General features: G+C 41.2%; 1 protein-coding gene and 1 pseudogene across 4 annotated transcripts in view; both read right to left on the bottom strand.

Annotated features, from left to right (window-relative positions):
• UBE3D (ubiquitin protein ligase E3D) overlaps positions 1-20,575 on the bottom strand; it is a 161,443-nt gene that overhangs the window by 28,719 nt on the left and 112,149 nt on the right. The window lies entirely within an intron of this gene.
• On the bottom strand, positions 2,659-3,696 carry LOC132437411 (cytosol aminopeptidase pseudogene; annotated as a pseudogene).

Below are 20,575 nucleotides of genomic sequence, written 5' to 3'. Positions count from 1 at the left end.
CCTTCTTCGACCTCCTGCGTGAGGACCAAGGAACTCCGGTGCACCGGCCTTCAATAAACCTCTTGCGTTTTGCATCAACTTCCGACTCTTGTTGTTTCCTGGGTGAGTCGAAACTCCTAGGAGACCGCGCAGGTCTAACAGAGGCTACTTGCCTGCTTCGGCCTTGACGCAGAGTCTGGCATGGGGGGTGGGGGAAAGGCACCCCTGAGAAATCCTGATCACAGGTCCACGCTAGAGCGTTAGAATTCACCCTGTTTGGGATTAGAATTCACCCTGTTTACGGGGCCTCCCAAATAATCCTCTCTGCAGGAACGTACTTTCCACCCGGGCTTCAAAGAACTCCCACAGATAAAGTTCCAAGGAGAGCGCGAGCTTGCCAGTACAGTTACCCGATACGTGAGCAGCTGAGCAGAAACAAGGTGCAGAGCCAGACCCACAAAGCTGTAGGGATTTTAATTATGGAAGAACATATAACAAGTACGTTTAAAGAAATACAAGAAGTACCGAAAGTATGCCTAGGGAACATGAGACTTTCAAAACTTCGGGAAGATCAGAAAAAGAAACAAACCATTTCTGGAAATGCAAAATATAAAAATTGACATCAGAAATTTAATGGATAAGGCAAAACATGAGATGGGACATCGCTGAAGAAAGATTAGTGATTAAGACTAAGTAATAGGGCTTCCCTGGTGGCGCAGTGGTTACGAATCCACCTGCCAATACGGGGACACAGGTTCGAGCCCTGGTCTGGGAAGATCCCACATGCCACGGGGCAACTAAGCCTGTGTGCCACAACTACTGAGCCTGTGCTCTAGAGCCCGTGAGCCACAACCACTGAGCCCACGTTCCTAGAGCCCGTGCTCCACAACAAGAGAAGCCACCTCAATGAGAAGCCCACGCACCCCAACGAAGAGTAGCCCCTGCTCGCCGCAACTCGAGAAAGCCCGTGCGCAGCAACGAAGACCAACGCAGCCAAAATTAATTTAAAAAAACAACTAAATAATAGTTGTAGCAGGCATAAAAGGTATATGCTGAACAACTTTCACCAAAAGTCTGAAAATGTAGATGAAACAGACAAATCTTGAAAATATAAATTACTGAAAGTGATTAAAGAAGAAATAGAAAGCCTGAATCATCCTAAACCTTTACTTCTGCTGAGTCAGCACTTAAACATTTTTCTAACTTGGGAAATACCAGGTCCAGCTTTACAAATGAGTTTTACCAAACAGGTAATTTCAATCTTATTATAAAGTCTTCCAGAAACAGAAAAAGGAGAAACTCTCTCTTCAAGTCGTTTTATGGGCCTATCAAAACCTTGACACAAAAACCCCACAAAGACAGTATAAACGAAGAAAAGTACAGCTTATCTCAACTCTGAATATAAATGCAGACCCTAAACAAAAGATGAGCAAACTACAGATCATGACCAAACTGAGAGTAACTCAAGAGTAAGTTTAACGTTTGAAAATTTCGGGTAATTCACCATATTCACAGACCAGATGCAGAAAAAAATTGTGTGCAGCCAAAGCCTGGAGTCAAATGTAAAAACATAAATTAAGCTTTGTAATGTTCTTTGTAGGCTAATTACACCTTCCCTGCATACCTGGTAATTTCACAGTAGGTAAAGCAGTGAAAAGAAGCTAATTTCTTTCTTAAGTAGAAACATGCATATGCAAAAACAGCATATAAAGAAAAGCCAGACCCAGGTGGGGGTGGGGTGGGGTGGGGGAACATACTTAAAAGAAACTAACACACCACTGTAAGGCAGTTATATTCCAATAAAGACATAAAAAAAAAAAAAAAGTCCCCAAGACAGCCATCATTAAACACATTTCTCTCTTTATTCAAAACATTTACTGAGCCTCTAACTGTACACTGAGACACTGTACTTGACAAGATGTACAGTAATAAAAACAAAAAAAGGTACAGACTTTTTCTTGCATAGCTTACCACTACTAATTGATAAAACAGTATATTTTGGTGAAAAAGTAAACTGATGTGAACTTTCTGGAGAGTGATTTGGCAAAACGTATCAAAACAAAAAATATTAAAAATATTCATAACCCTTTGACTTCAGAAGTGATTAGAGATTCAGCCAAGGCTTATGGACAAGAATTGTTTCTATAGCATAATTAATTTTTTGTACAAAAAGCTGAATTCATTGTGTCTGAAAACTGCTGAGTAACTTTAGTTTGTTTACAGTCTCTAGTACCACAGATTCAAAACATATTTTGAACATGTATTTTGCCTCTCAATCCAACTATATGATCTAAAAAGTGATCAGGCAACTTGTAAACAATTTATTACCATTTATGGAATACATTAAAAAAAATCCTTGCCCAGCAGGATACTAGCTTTTTTTTTTTTAATTTTTATTTATTTTATTTTTGCGGTACGTGGGCCTCTCACTGTTGTGGCCTCTCCCGTTGCAGAGCACGGGCTCCGGACGCTCAGGCTTAGCGGCCATGGCTCATGGGCCCAGCCGCTATGCGGCATGTGGGATCTTCCCGGACTGGGGCACGAACCCATGTCCCCTGCATCAGCAGGCAGACTCTCAACCACTGCGCCACCAGGGAAGTCCCTGAGCTTTATTTTTAAAATTGCTGAATCTTTGCATAAATTTTTAAAAAGACAAACATATTTCATTTTATTCTGTGTTTTAAAAAATGCCATCACTTGTTTCTTTTAAAAATTTTTGATCCATTTAAAAATGTTTTGAAGTTCAACTGTTCAATTTAAGGTAGAAATTTCATAGTATTTAAATTAAACCTTACCCTTGTCTTGACTGAACCTAAGAACTCTGCTGGAGTCCTTGTTGGCCTCTTGGTCATGCTTTTCCTAAGACATGGAATCTCATCTTTACTGGTCATCACCTGCTATGTCTAAATGAGCCCATGGAGAATGTGTCCCATTCAGGTATGCTGTGGCTGGACATGACCCTGCAGACCTATATTGCCCACTGTTATTAACAGCAATGAGCTGACAATCTGTAATCTGCCTTATACAACGTTCAAATAGAGACATCCCCCAGACATGGTCCTCCATTTCAATGCTGGCCTCAAGTATTCTGGTATGCCACCAGTATGAACTGGTAAAAATTCCAGTGATAACTGTCCCTCCTCCCGACCCCCAAGCTATGTCTGTGGCACCTGTTAAGGTCGGTGGAAACATTGCTGATGAACTTTGGATTGAAGATGTACACATAACAGAGAACGCCAGCTAATACCCTTGGCTCAGCGTTAATGTTATTGACTTGTATGGTCTCCCCATTCTTGGCTCTGATGACATCTCCTGGCTTGAAGGCTTAGGCTTGAGGTTACGTTCACCAAGAGGGCCAGACCTATTACATTAAGTGGCAAGCTGAGCTTGTGGCAGTCACGATGGCTGAACACACGGCAGCTCCTCCCATGTCAGCCCTCAGGAAGTTGATGTTTGCAGACACCTTGATAAGATTACCACCAGGGTCAAAGTACATCCCCTTCCTAAAAATACGAGCGGCACTTTACTTGCATTGAGGCTGCCTCTGTAGTGAATCTGCAAGAAGACCAGATGTTCATTACGTCATTTGGCCACACTTTAAAAAGATCCAATTTCTGGGTCTTCAGTCCAAGACTTAGGTGCGATCTAGACCTGAGCTTTTACTCTTAGAACTTTAAGATTCTTCTCCATTATTTCTGCAAATATGGTAGGTATCATCTCATAGGCTGGTGTCCCCATCAAATAGGAGGCCAAGTTCTGCCCAGAAGCAAATAGGACTCCTTTCTACCAGGCCTGCGATTCCTCACTTCCACGTAGCTAAGCAAAGACAAGAGTTTTGTCTTTCTGCTTCAGCTCCACACATTCGTATAGACCAAGATATGCCTCTCGGGCTTCCCTGGTGGCGCAGTGGTTGAGAGTCCGCCTGCCGATGCAGGGGACACGGGTTCGTGCCCCAGTCTGGGAAGATCCCACAGGCCGCGGAGCCATGGCCGCGGAGCCTGCGCGTCCGGAGCCTGTGCTCCGCAACGGGAGAGGCCACAACAGTGAGAGGCCCGCGTACCGCAAAAAAAAAAAAAAAAAAAAAAGATATGCCTCTCCCACTGCTGGGCAACCCCATGGATACTCCTCCACAGATGAGATCTCTCTGTCATGAAGCTGCCTGCACTCTGCTGGACTCGCAACGCTGGATTTTTTTGCCTTCATTCTGGTTTTCCTGGTCATTTGTTCTATCTACCTTTTTACCCAGGATAACAGGATGGTGGAGAAGTCAGGACGCAGGCCATAAAAGGTTTGTGCTTTGCCCCTTCGGAGGTGGTTCAGAATGACCAAATTTCTCTTGATATTTCAGAAATCAGTTTATCACGATTATCTCCTGTCCATGTAAACTGTGAAGCAACTTCTTTTCCTTTGGCACAGATTCCTCAAACAAGGCCCTTTGTTATGGCTGTGGTAGGGAGACCCTAGTCCCAAAGATGCTTTATGCCCAGGCCCAGAGAGGGACTCTGTTTATCATCTTAAAAACTGGAAACAGCCTCAGACTTCATACAGATAGTCATACAAATGAATATTATTTGTATGTCATTAAATATTATGTTTGCAAATCACATTAATGGCCAGGGAAACTGTTCCCCAAAATAAAACATTAAGGGAAAAAAGCAAAATCAACACTATTCATGATTGAATATCATACAGGCATCACAAATCATGTTTCAAAGTGATGGAAGACAACAGCATAATTGTTAAAAGTCACAGACTCTGGAGTGAGATCTGAGTTTGAATCCCGTCTCTATCACTATTACGAGCTTTGTGAACTTTTAAAATCTCTCTGTGATTCAGTTTGCTCGTGTGACAAAGGTAGATAATGACAGTACTTATATTAGGGACTCTTGAAAAGATTCAGTGAGTTAATATGTATAAAGTGCTTACAAGAGTGATACCACAGTGTAAATGCTCAATAAATATAAGCTATTCTTATTAAATGATATAAGAAACTATTAATGACATAAATGAAGAAAGCAGGATTTAACATTATGTACAGTATGATTCTAGTTTTGTAAAACCAACTGCCTTCTCTTTTCATCACCGCCCCCCCCCCCCCCCCCGCAGTTCTCCCCTGCGTGTATGCAGAGAAAACTCCGGAAGGCAAGACACTTAAATGCTAACGCTGAAGGATATGATTCAGGAACTTTTTTTTTCCTTTTTAGACTTTTTCATTTTAAAATTTCCAACAAGCACTATATATTTCTTTTAAAATTAGAGAGAAATGCTTATTTTTTTTTAAAGGACTCCCGTTTCTTCTTGTTGGGCCACGGTACTCTGCCTCAGTGCTAGGGTGCTCTTTTTTTTTTCCCCCACAGAGATCCAATTTAGGGACATAACTTTCAGGTTAGTAGATAAGATAAGAGAAGGATGAGTAGAGGAAAACATATCAAAAATACCAGAATGATGTCTAAAGGAGAATATATATCAGAAAGGAAAAATTGGCGGGTGCCCACGTCATGGAGGAGAAAAGTAATTTCCATATTTCCATGTAGAGAAATGCGTCAGCTAGTGATGACACTCATGATAAAAGTTAGCACAAGGCTGGGGATAAGGAAAATGAGTTTTTCCCCCATCTAGGTTGATTTGCTTAGGTTTTGTGTTCACAGCCTACCAAAGTCAAGATGTCCCATATATTACATAGGGACAAAAATTTGAATGATAAGGTTAAGTGACACAGATATGTCTGAAAACAAAGCCTACTTCTTTAGAAAATAAAATATATGATTTGAAGAAGGAGTAATACACCGAAGTTACCTTTCTTTTAATTTGAATATATTTTTCTCTTTATAAATCAATCTACTGTAACAAAAATGTCCCTGGAGTGCTATCATATTTTCTGCCTGCCCAGCATCTTTTGGACATCCTTGAAATGTCTGAGGAATTTCTTTCCTTATTGGCCCTACTTCCCTAGGTCAGAAGCAGGAAAACTTGTTCCCCCAGACTCCTAAGAAGCTTAAAGGAGGAAATCCCAGCTTGCAATACCCAAGCCCTTTCTCAGAATTTTCAGTCCATTTCACTGTGACTTGTCAACCTGAATGTAGAAATGGAGTGGGATCCATGTAAAAAGTGAAAAAGAATGCAACGTTTGGTCAGATGCTAAACTGGATCCTGGGAGCCACACATACGAATGACTTTCTTTTTAAGCCAATTGCTATCAACCACAAAAAACCAAAACAAGTCTTCAAATCTGTCATGGACGTCTGAAAACATTAATGATGTTACATGTATCATAAAAACCAGAGGAACAAGAAATAATCTGAATTTTTAATAATACAGTTCAACTACATCCTGATTTCTGTAATCAGCTCTATACTGCAAATTACCACTTCATCATAGTAAATTTGCAAATGTATGGGGAAGCTTAAAAAGATCTTTTAACACCTGTTTTAGGGACACCAACCACCTTATACAATCACCTCCGCACATGTAGAAAACAAGATTCATTGACCAAGTCCGCTTAAATTTTAAAAGATGAACGCATTCAGTGATAATTTTATTTTGCAGAGCAGAAAGAAGCACAGGGGAGCTTCTACATGTTGGCTCTCGTTATACTTCCAATTATTTCAATTATCTCAGATCATGCATAAAGCAATTTCCCCTCTGACAAAATACTGGATAAAGATATCCAAAGGAATCCAAATAGCAGCAGTCTTTGTACATACGGTAAATTATCTTCTTGTGGGGGAAAAAGCTGTAAGTTAGGTGATGCAATATGAATTTGATTTTCTTGTGGAAACACTATTATAACAAAGGCTTGAGTCACTAAATCTATTCCAACTTTAAATATATGACTACAAACACTGTATTTAATCAACTCTTCTGTAATATTTCAAACATGATTCTAAAAAACCAATACGGCAACCAAAATAATAAGACCATGCCAAGTATGACTCCTGATTGAGTTCATGAGAAAAATCAGAGGTTAAAGACATAAATCTTTCTTTGGGTAAAGGTAAGGTATCCATTTAGCCCACAAGCCAATGAACGCTTTCTTAACAACTTTCTGACTTCTTAGGCATGGCTTTTCAATAGCCATGTTTGTCCTGCATACCCTGGGCCCTAATTCTATCCAATGTAATAAACACTGACCTACTAGAATTGTCTGTTGCATCATGAAACTAAGATTATTTGTGGGGAAAGGGTCACTTCAATGCTTTTAGAGAAAATGTCATTTTTGCTAAGCTTCTTTTATAATTCAAGGACTAGATAAGGGCTTTCTATAAATAAAAAACAGAAGATTTCTGATTTTCTTAAGATTCTAGTTCCTCAACGCCACCATCTATACTTTGAACCTTAATGTTAAGTCATGGATGTCTTTAAGATGAAGATAACCAACATTTACTTCTTCAGTATTTTCTATCCATCCTTCCAACCCTCAAAGTGTGCATTTATACCATCAACAAGCTTAAAAGCTTTGAAATAAATGATGCCCACACTCAAAAAACAATTAATTATTGTGTATATATCAAAACTTTCCACCTCAACCTGAAGTCTTATATGTTACCTTACATATTATAGTAATAAAGTAAACTATAATCAGTGTGATGACTTCTTTTTTATTTTATTTTCTTTGGAAGTACAGTTAATTCACAATGTTGTGTTAGTTTCTGGTGCAAAGCAAAGTGATTCAGCTTTACATACATATATGTATATATATATATTTTTTTCATATTCTTTTCCATTATAGTTTATTACATGATATTGAATATAGTTCCCTGTGCTATACAGTAGGATCCTGTTGTTTATCTATTTTATATATAGTAGGTTGTATCTGTTAATCCCAAACTCCTAATTTATTCCTCCCTCTCCCCTTTCCCATTTGGTAACCATAAGTTTGTTTTCTATGTCTGTGAGTCTGTTTCTGTTTTGTAAATAAGTTCATTTGTATCATATTTTAGATTCCACATATAAGTGGTATCATATGATATTTGTCTTTCTCTGACATACTTCACTTAGTATGATAATCGCTAGGTCCATTCATGTTGCTGCAAATGGCATTATTTCATTCTTTTTAATGGCTCAGTGATATTCCATTGTATATATGTATCACATATTCATTATCCATTCATCTGTCGATGGACATTTAGGTTGCTTCCATATCTTGTCTATTGTAAATAGTGCTGCTATGAACAGTGGGGTGCATGTATATTTTCGAATTATGGTTTTGTCCAGATATATGACCTGGAGTGGGGTTGCTGGATCATACGGTGGTTCTACTTTTAGTTTTTTAAGGAACCTCCATACTGTTCTCCATAGTGGCTGCACCAAATTACATTCCCACCAACAGTGTATGAGGGTTTGCTTTTCTCCACACCCTCTCCAGCATTTGTTATTTGTAGACTACTTAATGATGGCCATTCTGACCAGTATGAGGTGATACCTCATGGTAGTTTTGGTTTGCATTTCTCTAATAATTAGCGATGTTGAGCATCTTTTCATATGCTTATTGGCCATCTGTACGTCTTCTTTGGAGAAATGTCTATTTAGATCTTCTGCCCATTTTTTGATTGGGTTGTTTGTTTTTTTGTTATTGAGTTGTATGAGCTGTTTGTGTATTTTGCAAACTAAGCCCTTGTCAGTATGTGAGGACTTCTTAAATTGTATCCCTGCTACCTCCCGGCCCAAACCCTCAGATGCAGTCTGGCTTCCCTCTAACACCTCTCTTCCCTACGTGGTACCAGGATGTTCCCTTTCTTAGGGCTCAAAAGATAAGCCTTAGTCTAGCCTCCCACTTTGCATAGAATACCTTTTTTTCATTTTTTGGTATGCCACTCATTATTTTCAAACTTTTTTATCTTCAAATAATTTTAGACTCAGAGAAAAGTTGCAAAAAAAAGTACAGAGTGTTCCCATATGCCCCTAACCAGCTTCCCCTAATATTAACATCTTCCATAACCACAGGACAACTACCAAAACCAGGAAATTAATATGTGTACAATATTTACTAAGTAAACTACAGACCTTATTCAACTTCATCAGTTTTCATTTGTTGCATTTAGATCCCTAATCCATTCGCAGTTTATTCTTATGTGTGTGGTGTGAGATATGGATCAAATTTACCTTTTTCCAAATAGCAAACCCGTTGTTCACAACAGCGTTATTCATAATAGCCAAAAAAGAGAAGCAACCGAAGTAACCATAAACTGATGAATGGGTGAATTAACATGTGATATATCCACACAATGGAGTATTCCTCAGCAATAAAAAGGAAGGAAGCACCGATACATGCTACAACATGAATGAAGCTTCAAAACATTATGTGAAGTGAAAGAGGCCTGTCACAAAGACCATGATGCCATCATTAAAAAAATCCTGCAATTTCAATATATATGTCCCTTTCAGGAGTTGTTTAAGAAGAGAATTTATGAATATCCAGGTATAAGGGCCTTCCTCTTTTTTGTTAGAAAACTGTGACTTTTAGCATTCAAGGGTGTCCTTTTTCATATTTAATGCTCTGGGGCTTACATTCTATGTTGTCTGATATCAGGATCACTACCACTTCTTTTTCTTTCCATTTATAGAGTACACTTTTGTCCATCCTTCATTTTTAGAATATCTATTTTAGCTAGGTCTCTGATATAGAACATATATTTGGGTTTTATATTGTGAACCAAATTGTAAATCTTTTTCTTCTAATAGGTAAATTAAGCTATTCACATTTATTGTTATACCTGATGTGTTTAGTCATAAATCTATCATAATATTTTATAACCATAAATTTAAAAAAATTTCCCTGTGTTTCTTTCCCCGTAAGAAGGGTATACTGACATTTAGGAAAGTTTCTTATTTTTGTTCTAGTGTCTACCTTTGTAATTATTCTTTTTAAAAATTTTATTTATTTAATTAATTTATTTTTGGCTGCATTGGGTCTTTGTTGCTGCGCACAGGCTTTCTCTAGTTGTGGCAAGTGGGGGCTACTCTTTGTTACAGTGTGCAGGCTACTCATTGCGGTGGCTTCTTTTGTTGTGGAGCACGGGCTCCAGGCGCACGGGCTTCAGTAGTTGTGGCTTGCAGGCTCAGTAGTTGCAGCTTGCGGGCTCTAGAGTGCAGGCTCAGTAGTTGTGGCCCACGGGCTTAGTTGCTCCGCAGCATGTGGGATCTTCCTGGACCAGGGCTCAAACCTGTGTCCCCTGCATTGGCAGGCGGATTCTTAACCACTGCATCACCAGGGAAGCCCTGTAATTATTCTTTTTAAACATCCTTTATTTAACTAGTCACCATCTGGATTATCAGGTTTTGCTTTTGGTAGGAGTATTCTTTATCACCCACTTACTGACTATACAACGAGTTTTTTCTGTTTTCATTTTTCCCTCTCCCTCTCCTCCCGCCTTTTAGTTACACTATTTCTACTTTGCACAGTATGTAACATTTGTGCATTAGTCTTCTACCATCATTCCTGTCATTGTTCTAGTCTAATACATGCATCTTTATATTTTTAAAGGTCATGATCAGGGCCAGTCCTATGCTGAATTTTTCTCAGCCATTACCAGGGAATCCTCTAGAATAGGGGTCAACATACTTTTTCTATAAAAGATCAAATAGTAGAGACTTGAGGCTTTGTGGACCATATGATCCCCAGTGTACTGCAGCCCTGCCAATATAGCACAAAAGCAGCCACAGATATTATGTAAACAAATGTCCGTGGCTGTGTTCCAACAGAACTTTATTTACAAAAACAAGTGGCAGTCCATGGTTTGCTAACCTTTCTCTAGTACATTCTTCAAGAGGGGTTAAGTGCAGGATTAACTTTGTATGGTCAAAACTGTTTCAGCATTGCCTTAACATCTGAAGGACAGCTTGGTTGGATATAAAATGCTTTACTCACACTTTACTGAGGTGTTTCTTTGGTTTTAGTTTTTAAATGCTGCTCCACTGTTCCTTTGATTTGTAGTGGTTTCGTTGTTGTTTTCTTTTCTTTTCTTTTTTTTTTGGCTGCAACATGTAGGATCCTAGTTCCCTGACCAGAGATCAAACCCACGCCCTCCGCATTGGGCTGAGTCTTAACCACTGGACCGCCGTGGAAGTCCCTGTAGTTTTTGGTGGTGGTGGTGGGTTTTTTTTTTTCGATGTGTAGATTTTTAAGTCTGATGCTAGTCTAATTCTTTTGCCTTTATAAGTTATTTGACCTTTGGGTCAAGGTTTTAGAAAATCTTTCTAATATCTGTTTTAGTATGATGTGTACCAAAGTTGATCACTCTAGGTTAACTTGCCCAGGTGCCCAGTGAACCCTTTCAATGTGTAGATTCGGGTCTTTTTCTACTTGTGGGAAGTTTCCACAGGTGTGTGGATTCAGGTTTTTCTATTTCTGGGAAAAAAATTTTAATTATAGTTTTATATATTAGCTCTTTACCATAATTTTTTTTATTATTTATTTATTTATTTTTGGCTGTGTTGGGTCTTTGTTTCTGTGCGAGGGCTTTCTCTAGTTGCGGCAAGCAGGGGCCACTCTTCACTGCAGTACACGGGCCTCTCACTATCGTGGCCTCTCTGGTTGCGGAGCACAGGCTCCAGATGCGCAGGCTCAGTAGTTGTGGCTCACGGGCCTAGTTGCTCCGCGGCATGTGGGATCTTCCCAGACCAGGGCTCGAACCCGTGTCCCCTGCATTGGCAGGCAGATTCTCAACCACTGCACCACCAGAGAAGCCCCCATAAAATTTTTTAATGACTCTGTCTGCCTCTTTCATTCCCAACACTTTCTCTTGGACCTGAAGGATGGCAGAATATACCACCCCAAAATATACCATTTTGGCATAAAGATTATTTTGAGGTAAAGGCACTTGAAAAACAGCAAATGCAAGAAAAAACACTCTGACTTTCCTTCTTTTTCTTAAAAGCAGGAGATGAAATTCCCACTTGAAAGATGTCTTCACTGAACCACAAGAAAAGTAACATTTTTATCATCAAGGAATGTTCTTATCATCGAGACTGAAAGAATTCTATACCGTCAGACCTTGTTAAAATAATTATCTTCCTTTAGCTTTTCTACATAATTCAGTTACTTTTCCACAATTGCTTCTCTCTGCTCAACCTACCATCAAAACATGTAGGTTTGCCATTTCTTTGGGTCTTCATTCCTTATGACGGCTCTTGTGCCATGTAAAATTCATATAAATTTGTACGCTTTTCTCCTGATAATCTGTTTTATGCTACTTTAAACCTCAGGGACAGCCAAAAAACCCTAAGAGGGTAGAGGTAAAAATCTGCCTCCCTTCAGATACTTTTTATGTCATTTTATGTCATCCCTTCTTTATGCCATTTTTCATTTTCTTGGTTATTTTCCTATCTTTCTTCAAACCCCTTACTAAATTTTCATTAGAGTATTTTCATTTGAGCACTTTTTAATTAATTCTTCATTTCTGAAATAATTTTGTCTTTTTCTTCCATTTCTTTTCTGAGTTCAATTAAATCCTTTATTTATCCTGGGTTTTGTCCATTTTGCCTTTCTGACTTAGGGTGACTTTTCATATCCTCAATGCTTGTTTGAGAATTTTTAATTCTATTTAGAGTGTGAACTTACAATTTTCTTTTGCATTATGGGGAGAATTTTCCTGAATTGATGTTTGTGATTTTTCATTTTCTGACTTTCTTTTTCTTTTTTTTTAAATAAATAAATAAATAAATAAATAAATTTAGTTTTGGCTGTGTTGGGTCTTTGTTGCTGCGCGCGGGCTTTCTCTAGTTGAGGCAAGCAGGGGCTACTCTTCGTTGCTGTGCACAGGCTTCTCATTGTGGTGGCTTCTCTTGTTGTAGAGCACAGGCTTTAGGTGCGCAGGCTTCAGTAGCTGTGGCACAGAGCACAGGCTCAGTAGTTGTGACTCGCGGGCTCTAGAGCGCATGCTCAGTAGTTGTGGTGCACGTGCTTAGTTGCTCCACAGCATGTGGGATCTTCCCGGACCAGGGCTCGAACCTGTGTCCCCTGCACTGGCAGGTGGATTCTTAACCACTGCACCACCAAGGAAGTCCCCATTTTCTGTAAAGCTTCTCTACTGACTTTACTTTCTTTTGTTCATTTTTATGATACTGAAAAGCTTTATAAATTCCCATTTTAACAGGTGCCCTTTTCTGTCAGCCTAGCAAAGTCCCAAAGCTTTAGTGGGGTTTTCTGTCAGAGTGTTTCGGTGGTGGGAAAGAGGTATCAATCCTCTGTGTGATTCTCTTTTATCTTAGAGAACCCTAAATTTTCCTTTTCTCCTTCATCCTCTAATTTCTAAAAAGTACTTATTTTCTTATTTTGCCTTTTTTTCTCTTCCAGAAGTTATACTTCTGGAAGACTGCTCTATTAAGTGATGCCTACCTTGTAAAATCATGCTTGCCCCTTTAAATCCTGTATGTCTTTAAATGGTGTACCTGGTCCTGTATTGCATCTGGCCCTTTAAATCACATGCACTTTAAAAATCCCCTCCCTAATCTCCGTGCTCTGATCTGCTTGGACATTTTTCTAGCATTTTAAACTTTAGGCTGGATTTAATCTTTCTAGTGGCCATTCCAAATAGCTCTTAGGTACCTTTGCTAGTCTCTCCTGCCTTCTCTGCAGTTTTTTTTAAGTCTGCTTTTGCTCACCAAAAGCCTTGTGGCAGAGTGGAGATGGGGCAGAAGTATACGGAATTGAGTGTTGGAACCTGTTGATTTTTTTTTCTATTTATTCACAGTCACTTTGCAGTTCTGGCACTCCCTGTCTCCAGAATAATGCTAAAGGTGTGGTTCTGTGTAGAATCTTCACAGTTGGGAAGTTGTTTAATGTTTTCACTTTGGGAGACTGATTACTACATGGCTGCCGTTGTTTTCTGCTATGTAGAAACGTGCAGGGAGCATTTTTAACCTCGGGTGATCAGAGAATGGAGAAAGAGAGGGAGACAAGATAGGCAATTTAAAAAATGGCCAGTTAGGGGCTTCCCTGGTGGCGCAGTGGTTGAGAGTCCGCTTGCCGATACAGAGGACGCGGGTTTGTGCCCCGGTCCGGGAAGATCCCACGTGCCGCGGAGTGGCTGGGCCCGTGAGCCATGGCCGCTGAGCTTGCGCGTCCGGAGCCTGTGCTCCGCAACGGGAGAGGCCACAGCAGTGAGAGGCCCGCGTACCGCAGGAAAAAAAAAAAAAAAGAAAGAAAGAAATGGCCAGTTAAAGGAGAAAAGCAGGGCTCTAGCTGACTGTTGCCAAGACTGGGGCAGCAGGAGAAGAGGAAACCTTTAATTTTTGTATCCAGAGTCAAACTTAGGCTGAGGCCTCTCTGGCTGGTTCTTAACACCTGATAATGCACAGTTTTGAGGGGTTTTTTGTCGGGGAGGGAAGGACCTAAACAAAATGGTTTATAAAACTGATAAAAAGCATCATCTTCACAGTGAGACTCTCCAAGCCTTCTGCATGATGAGATAAAAGTAATCAACTGAAAGAAGAAATTTAATAAACTCTTAAAATACCCAGAGCAGGTTTAGTTTAAATGGATTTTTTTTTTGCGGTACGCGGTCCTCTCACTGTTGTGGCCTCTCCCGTTGCGGAGCACAGGCTCCGGACGCGCAGGCTCAGCGGCCATGGCTCACGGGCTCAGCCGCTCTGCGGCATGTGGGATCTTCCCGGACCGGGGCACGAACCCGCGTCCCCTGCATCGGCAGGCGGACTCTCAACCACTGCGCCACTAGGGAAGCCCTAAGTGGATTTTTTTTAAAGCACCTAAATATCAGATAGCAAGCTGTGTTTTGGACACCATCACTGGGTTAAAAAAGAAACAATAAAGTTGAGAAAAAAATGAAAACTCCAGTGAATGGTTGCGCTAGTTCTACTGTCATTAAGCGCAATTTCCTTTCCATTTCACACAAGTCTAAAAGTAAAAACAACGCCACAATCCATTTGCCTGCAGAAACCACTCTGTAATTTGTGACCTGAATCGCTGACAACATTTAGTAGAAAACTAAAAATGTGGGGATATTTCATTCCCTCACCATGCCACTCACCCACCCCAAGAAAAATCTGACTCCAAAGATGCAGAGTAGTGGTAAAATGTGATACTGATTACATTAATTATAAAAATGGCCACACCTTGCCTATCTGATTTACAAAGTGCTTTCACATAGGAAGGGTAGTTGTTATTCTCCTTCTATTGATGTAAAAACCAAGGTTAAATCACAGAGAGCCAAAGACAACACTAAAAGTCCTTGCCTCGAATTCTTCAAATATATGGCAATGGCGGTCAAAATATAAAGTGAGAAACTTCCAAACCATAGCTACACTCAACGAGCTAAGCATCTTCTTGGACCAGAAGAACAAAGCGGGGAGTCAGAGCTGAAGCCAGGGACCTGATGGGGCTGAAGTCAAAGTCAGGCTCCAGGGCGGAGTAATAGCCACGAAAGGAGACCCAAGAAAGTCGCTACTGACACCTGCTGGAGGTTACGACTCACACGGACTCCACAGCTACAGCAATGGCGAGAGGCCAGGCTGCCTGCTGGTTCAGGGGGTAAGTCTGCAGGAAGCCCAGGAGCAGCACAGAACCCCCCCCCCCCCCATTCTGGACTCGGTTCTGGACGAGGCAGGTTGAAGTAGCTACAAAACTACCAGGGAGGTGGGGCAAGCCCGGGGAGCACTAAGGGGAGAAACTTACACAAGGTGAGAACTTAAACAACGCGAGCTTGCAAACCAACATTCTAAAACACATGAAGAAACGGAACCCTGAATTAGGCCACAAAATGCACAACTAGAAGATCAGGCGACTCCAGACAAAATTAAAAGAACAGAACAAATGAAAAAGACTTAAAAGCGGGTATATTTAATAGCTTCAGAAAGATTTTTAAAACTTGGTATCATCTAAAGAGAACAGATTGATAATTGCCAGAGGCAGGGAATGGGAGGGGCATGGGGGGGCAAAATGGGTGACGGGGTCACAAGGCACAAATTTCCAGTTATAAAATGTCCTGAGGGGCTTCCCTGGTGGCGCAGTGGATGAGAGTCCGCCTGCCGATGCAGGGGACACGGGTTCGTGCCCCGGTCTGGGAAGATCCTACATGCCGCGGAGCGGCTGGGCCCGTGAGCCATGGCCACTGAGCCTGCGCGTCCGGAGCCTGTGCTCCACAGCGGGAGAGGCCAGAACAATGAGAGACCCGCGTACCGCAAAAAAAAAAAACAGAAAAAAATGTCCTGAGGATGTAAGGGACAGCATGGTGACTACAGTTCATAATACTGTATTATATACTTGAAAATTGCTACGAGAGTGGATCTTAAAAGTCTTTGTCACAAGAAAAATAATTTGTAACTGTGTGTGGTGATAGATGTTAATTACACTTATTGTGGTGATCATTTCGCAATATATACAAATATTGAATCACTACACTGTACATCTGAAACTAACATAACATTATATTCAATTATACCTCAATTTAAAAAACTTGATGCCTTGGAAATGAAAAAAATATCCATTGAACTAAAAACTCAATAGTTGGGATACACACCAGAATGAGTGAACTGGACAATCTAGTAGTGAGGAATTTATCCCTAATGTGCACACGTGCGCATGCACACACACAAAAGAACATTTAAGAGATAAGCAGAATAGACTGAAAGACTCCAATATAAGTCTAATAGGAGGTCAACAGAGGAAATGGGGGTGGGGGAGATAATGGAGATTTCATATATAATAGCTAGTGATTTTCCAGAACTAAGTTAAAGACAGGAGTCCTCAGGTGGAGTAGTCTCAGAATACTAAATAGAACACATTTTTAAAAATCCACACCTAGACATCACTGTAAAGCTAGAGTACATCAAGCATAAAGGTAGACTCTTCCAGACCAGTAGGAGAAAAGAGATGGATTCCATCTGCAGAGCAACAGCAAATAATGTTATAATAGCTGTCTTCTCAAAAGAACGAGAGGGCAGAAGGCAATGAGTGACAGATCTTCAAACTGAAAAGGTGTGCAGAATTCTATACCTAGCTGAGCCATCATTCAAGAACAAAATGAAGACATTTCAGAAGGAAATTCTGTGAAAGGAATACTAAAGGATACGGAATGTCGGGAAAGAAAACAAAAAGTATGACACTGATATGTATATATGCAATGAATATTAAAATATTTAAAATCAACCACTAATTTATTTGCTTTTAAGTGAAACAAAGACATAGTGAAAGTGAAAGTGAAACAAAGACCATAACAATGTGGCAGATGTGAGGTACAGGGAAGGAATGTGCTTAACAGGTAGCTAAAATATGGTAAGGTGCTTGCCTGTTTGAAAAAGGTAAAGATATTGAACCACTTTGTTTTTCCTACAACGCTTTATATATTTAAACATTCTAAGAGCAACCACTAAAAGAAGAAACCTGCAAGCTATTGTTTCCAAGCCAGCAGAGGAAATTTTTTAGAAAGGGATGAAAAACCTATCAAGACAACAAGGAATTAAGAAATAAGGAAAAATAATAAGGGATCAAGTATGACAATGAAAAAACACACACGTACACCCAACTGTATTACTCATCACAATAAAGTAAGTAGATTTAACTCCCCTATTTAAAATAAAAATACCAAGAGCCACGTCTTCTGTTTGCAGTGCTCTGATTTCTGTTAAAATTATTAGTGTATTTGGGGGACTTAGTGCTGAAACGCAGCTGATGGTTCAAATGGACAATATCTGAAATGTTTATGGCCTTTACAAATGGGTTTCAAGCTGAAGGTAAATGAGAAGGAAACAGTAAGACCAACAGAAACAGAGTCAGAAACATTGGGACTAGAGACAAAATGTAGCTGTTTATAAAGAACATCAATCAGCTCTAAAGAGACAAGAAAAGGCACCAGTACTTAAACATTACTTGGCTAATTGTTGACTTCATTTTAGTCTGTTCTGTTATTACGGCTTCGGACAACATACCAGACATCCTCTTGTATGCTACAGATGTATCAAACCACCTTAAATTACTGCAAGCTAACTGCTGATGCTAACTGCGTGAAGCCCAGGCTGAGCTACAGAAGTACTCTCCCTGCTGTCCCAACGTCATCGCTACTCTGGGACCTTCATTCCCAACTTGTAACCTAGAAGGAAGCAACGTGCTGATCTCTAAGGGGAATGCCAGCCTTAGGCTGGATGCTAGCCTTTCCTCTTTAGACTAACTTAATCCACAAGCGCTCACACTTCTGTGAATCCTTCAACTCCTGACACTAGCATCAGTGGATTCCTGAGCCGGAGGGATGAGAAACCTGGGGTCTCGGCAGGCAAGTGACTTGTGCCCAGATGTACCTGTTGCAGGGACAGAAGCCAAGACCAGAACCCAGATCCATCCCCCACCTCCACGCCAGGGCTTTTCCATGCTACGTCGTACGTCAGGTCTACGAGAGCGAGGACCGAAAGGATAATGAAGTAACTCCATTCTCGTTCCTCACAGCTGCCCTGGCCTGGTCCTCCACACCTTCTCTGTTCTAAATCTTCTCTCTGCTGAGCAATCCGTGGTTCCTGGGTGGGCTCACGAGACGTTCTCAGCAGAGGCTCAAGACGGTGTCCCTTCCAATCCACCATTCCCTTGAAGGCTGGCATCCCTCCCAGGCTGCCCTTTCCCCTTCGAGCCAGAAGAGCTCCTTCAAACACACGGAAGAAGCCAGTGCAGTCATTTCAATCTTGATGCAACTTTGTTTCTAAAAGCAGACATGTAGCTTTAGTTGCCTCTTCAAGGAAACAAGACCAGGTAGTCACTTGGCTAAACACAGCCATGCTCAGTGTGGAAAAGAATCAAGTCCCTTTGTTGATAGCTCTGGGCAAGGGGAGAGTCTCACATTTTAGAAACCTTTCTTGGAGTAACCATACTTCCAAGTAAAATACATGCAAACGCGAAACCACTGGAAAATTCCTAAGCCACAAATGTTTCAATATGGACCAGGATCAGAGTCAGAAACAGAAGTTGAGGGCTTCCCTGGTGGCGCAGTGGTTGAGAGTCCGCCTGCTGATGCAGGGGACACGGGTTCGTGCCCCGGTCCGGGAAGATCCCACATGCCGCGGAGCGGCTGGGCCCGTGAGCCGTGGCCGCTGGGCCTGCGTGTCCGGAGCCTGTGCTCCGCAACGGGAGAGGCCACAACAGGGAGAGGCCACAACAGTGAGAGGCCCGCGTACCACAAAAAAAAAAAAAAAGAAACAGAAGTTGAAACCGAAAGCAGAAGAAGCCTGAGGGAGGGGAGAGAAGAAGACAGAGGCAGAGAAATCAAAGGCTGTGCAGAGAACATTCCAGGTTTCTCCTCCTGCTCTTCTCTGGCACACAGCCTACCTGACAGTGTTTTCCCCTCGCCTGCCTCCGTAGGAAAGAGTGAGCCGGGTCTCGCAGGCGGGAAGAGCCGAGGGCCGGACAGCACCCTAAGCCCATCATTCCTGACCTTTCTCTGTGGCTGGTAGGAAGATGCTGTGACAGAGACCCAATTCTCTTGGAGAGCAAAACAAAAACAAAAACCCTACATTATGTGGCTTTATCTATGCTTTCCTTCAGTTAAACACTTTCAAGATGTTCAAAAGAAATAAGGACTTAGTCCCCTTAAGGAATAGCGTTATATTATTCAGTCTGGGTGAATAAATTAGGAGCAAACAGGGAACAGACAAAATGACTCTGTGTGCATCTACTTTCAAAGGAACTTTAGATTTTAACCCAACGCCCTCATTGCACAGACAAAGAAACTGGGACCCACAGAGGTTACCTGGCTAGCTGGGGGTCACAAAATCCAGGTGGTGGCAAATCTGAGACTAGAGCTTGAGTGTCCTACATCAGGGTGAGTGACTGTCCTAGGACGCCAGCCTTGCTGTGAGAAGGAGAGGTTACAAGGGCTGCACGGCCCTGAGGGATAAAGGATGCTAAGTTCATGCTGAATGGCACAAAGATGAGTTACAGAGATAAATGACCCCCGGTTTCTACCAAGCATCTGAGTGTGAAAGGGAGAAATCATGGTAGAAATAAAAAAAAAAAAAGACAGCAAAAGAAAAAATACAAACCGCGGGCTTCCCTGGTGGCGCAGTGGTTGAGAGTCTGCCTGCTGATGCAGGGGGCGCGGGTACGTGCCCCGGTCCGGGAAGATCCCACATGCCGTGGAGCGGCTGGGCCCGTGAGCCATTGCCGCTGAGCCTGCGCGTCCGGAGCCTGTGCTCCGCAACGAGAGAGGCCACAGCAGTGAGAGGCCCGTGTACCGCAAACAAACAAACAAAAAACAAACTGCATGACAACAGTTCAGTTTACTTCATTTGTTAGGGACTGTGTAATGTGCAGATTAATAAGAAAAAGTGAAGAAAACAGGAAAATAAGCTACTTGAGCTAATGACTAGGTATTCATCGTAACTGAAAGATTTTCCTCCTTTACATTTCTCACTTCAGTGGGAATATATTCCATTTTCACTGTAGTGTTTCTTACCTTGGTTCTCAAAAACCTTTTTCAGAAACGCTTTGGGTGTTTTGTTTTTTGGGGGTATTTTTTGCTTTCCAAAAATTAATTTATTGTTTTAGGGGTGTTTGTTATAATGCAGATCCCTGGGCTCTCCTCCGGAGTTACTGAAGCAGAATCTCTGGGGCTCTCACTCAGAAATCTGAATTTTGAACAAGTTTCCTATGGACGCTGAC

This window comes from Delphinus delphis, chromosome 14, assembly GCF_949987515.2.
Source record: "Delphinus delphis chromosome 14, mDelDel1.2, whole genome shotgun sequence".
Taxonomy (NCBI): Eukaryota; Metazoa; Chordata; class Mammalia; order Artiodactyla; family Delphinidae; genus Delphinus; species Delphinus delphis.
The sequence above is the reverse complement of the archived record's forward strand: the minus strand, read 5'-3'. Positions and strand labels throughout refer to the sequence as shown.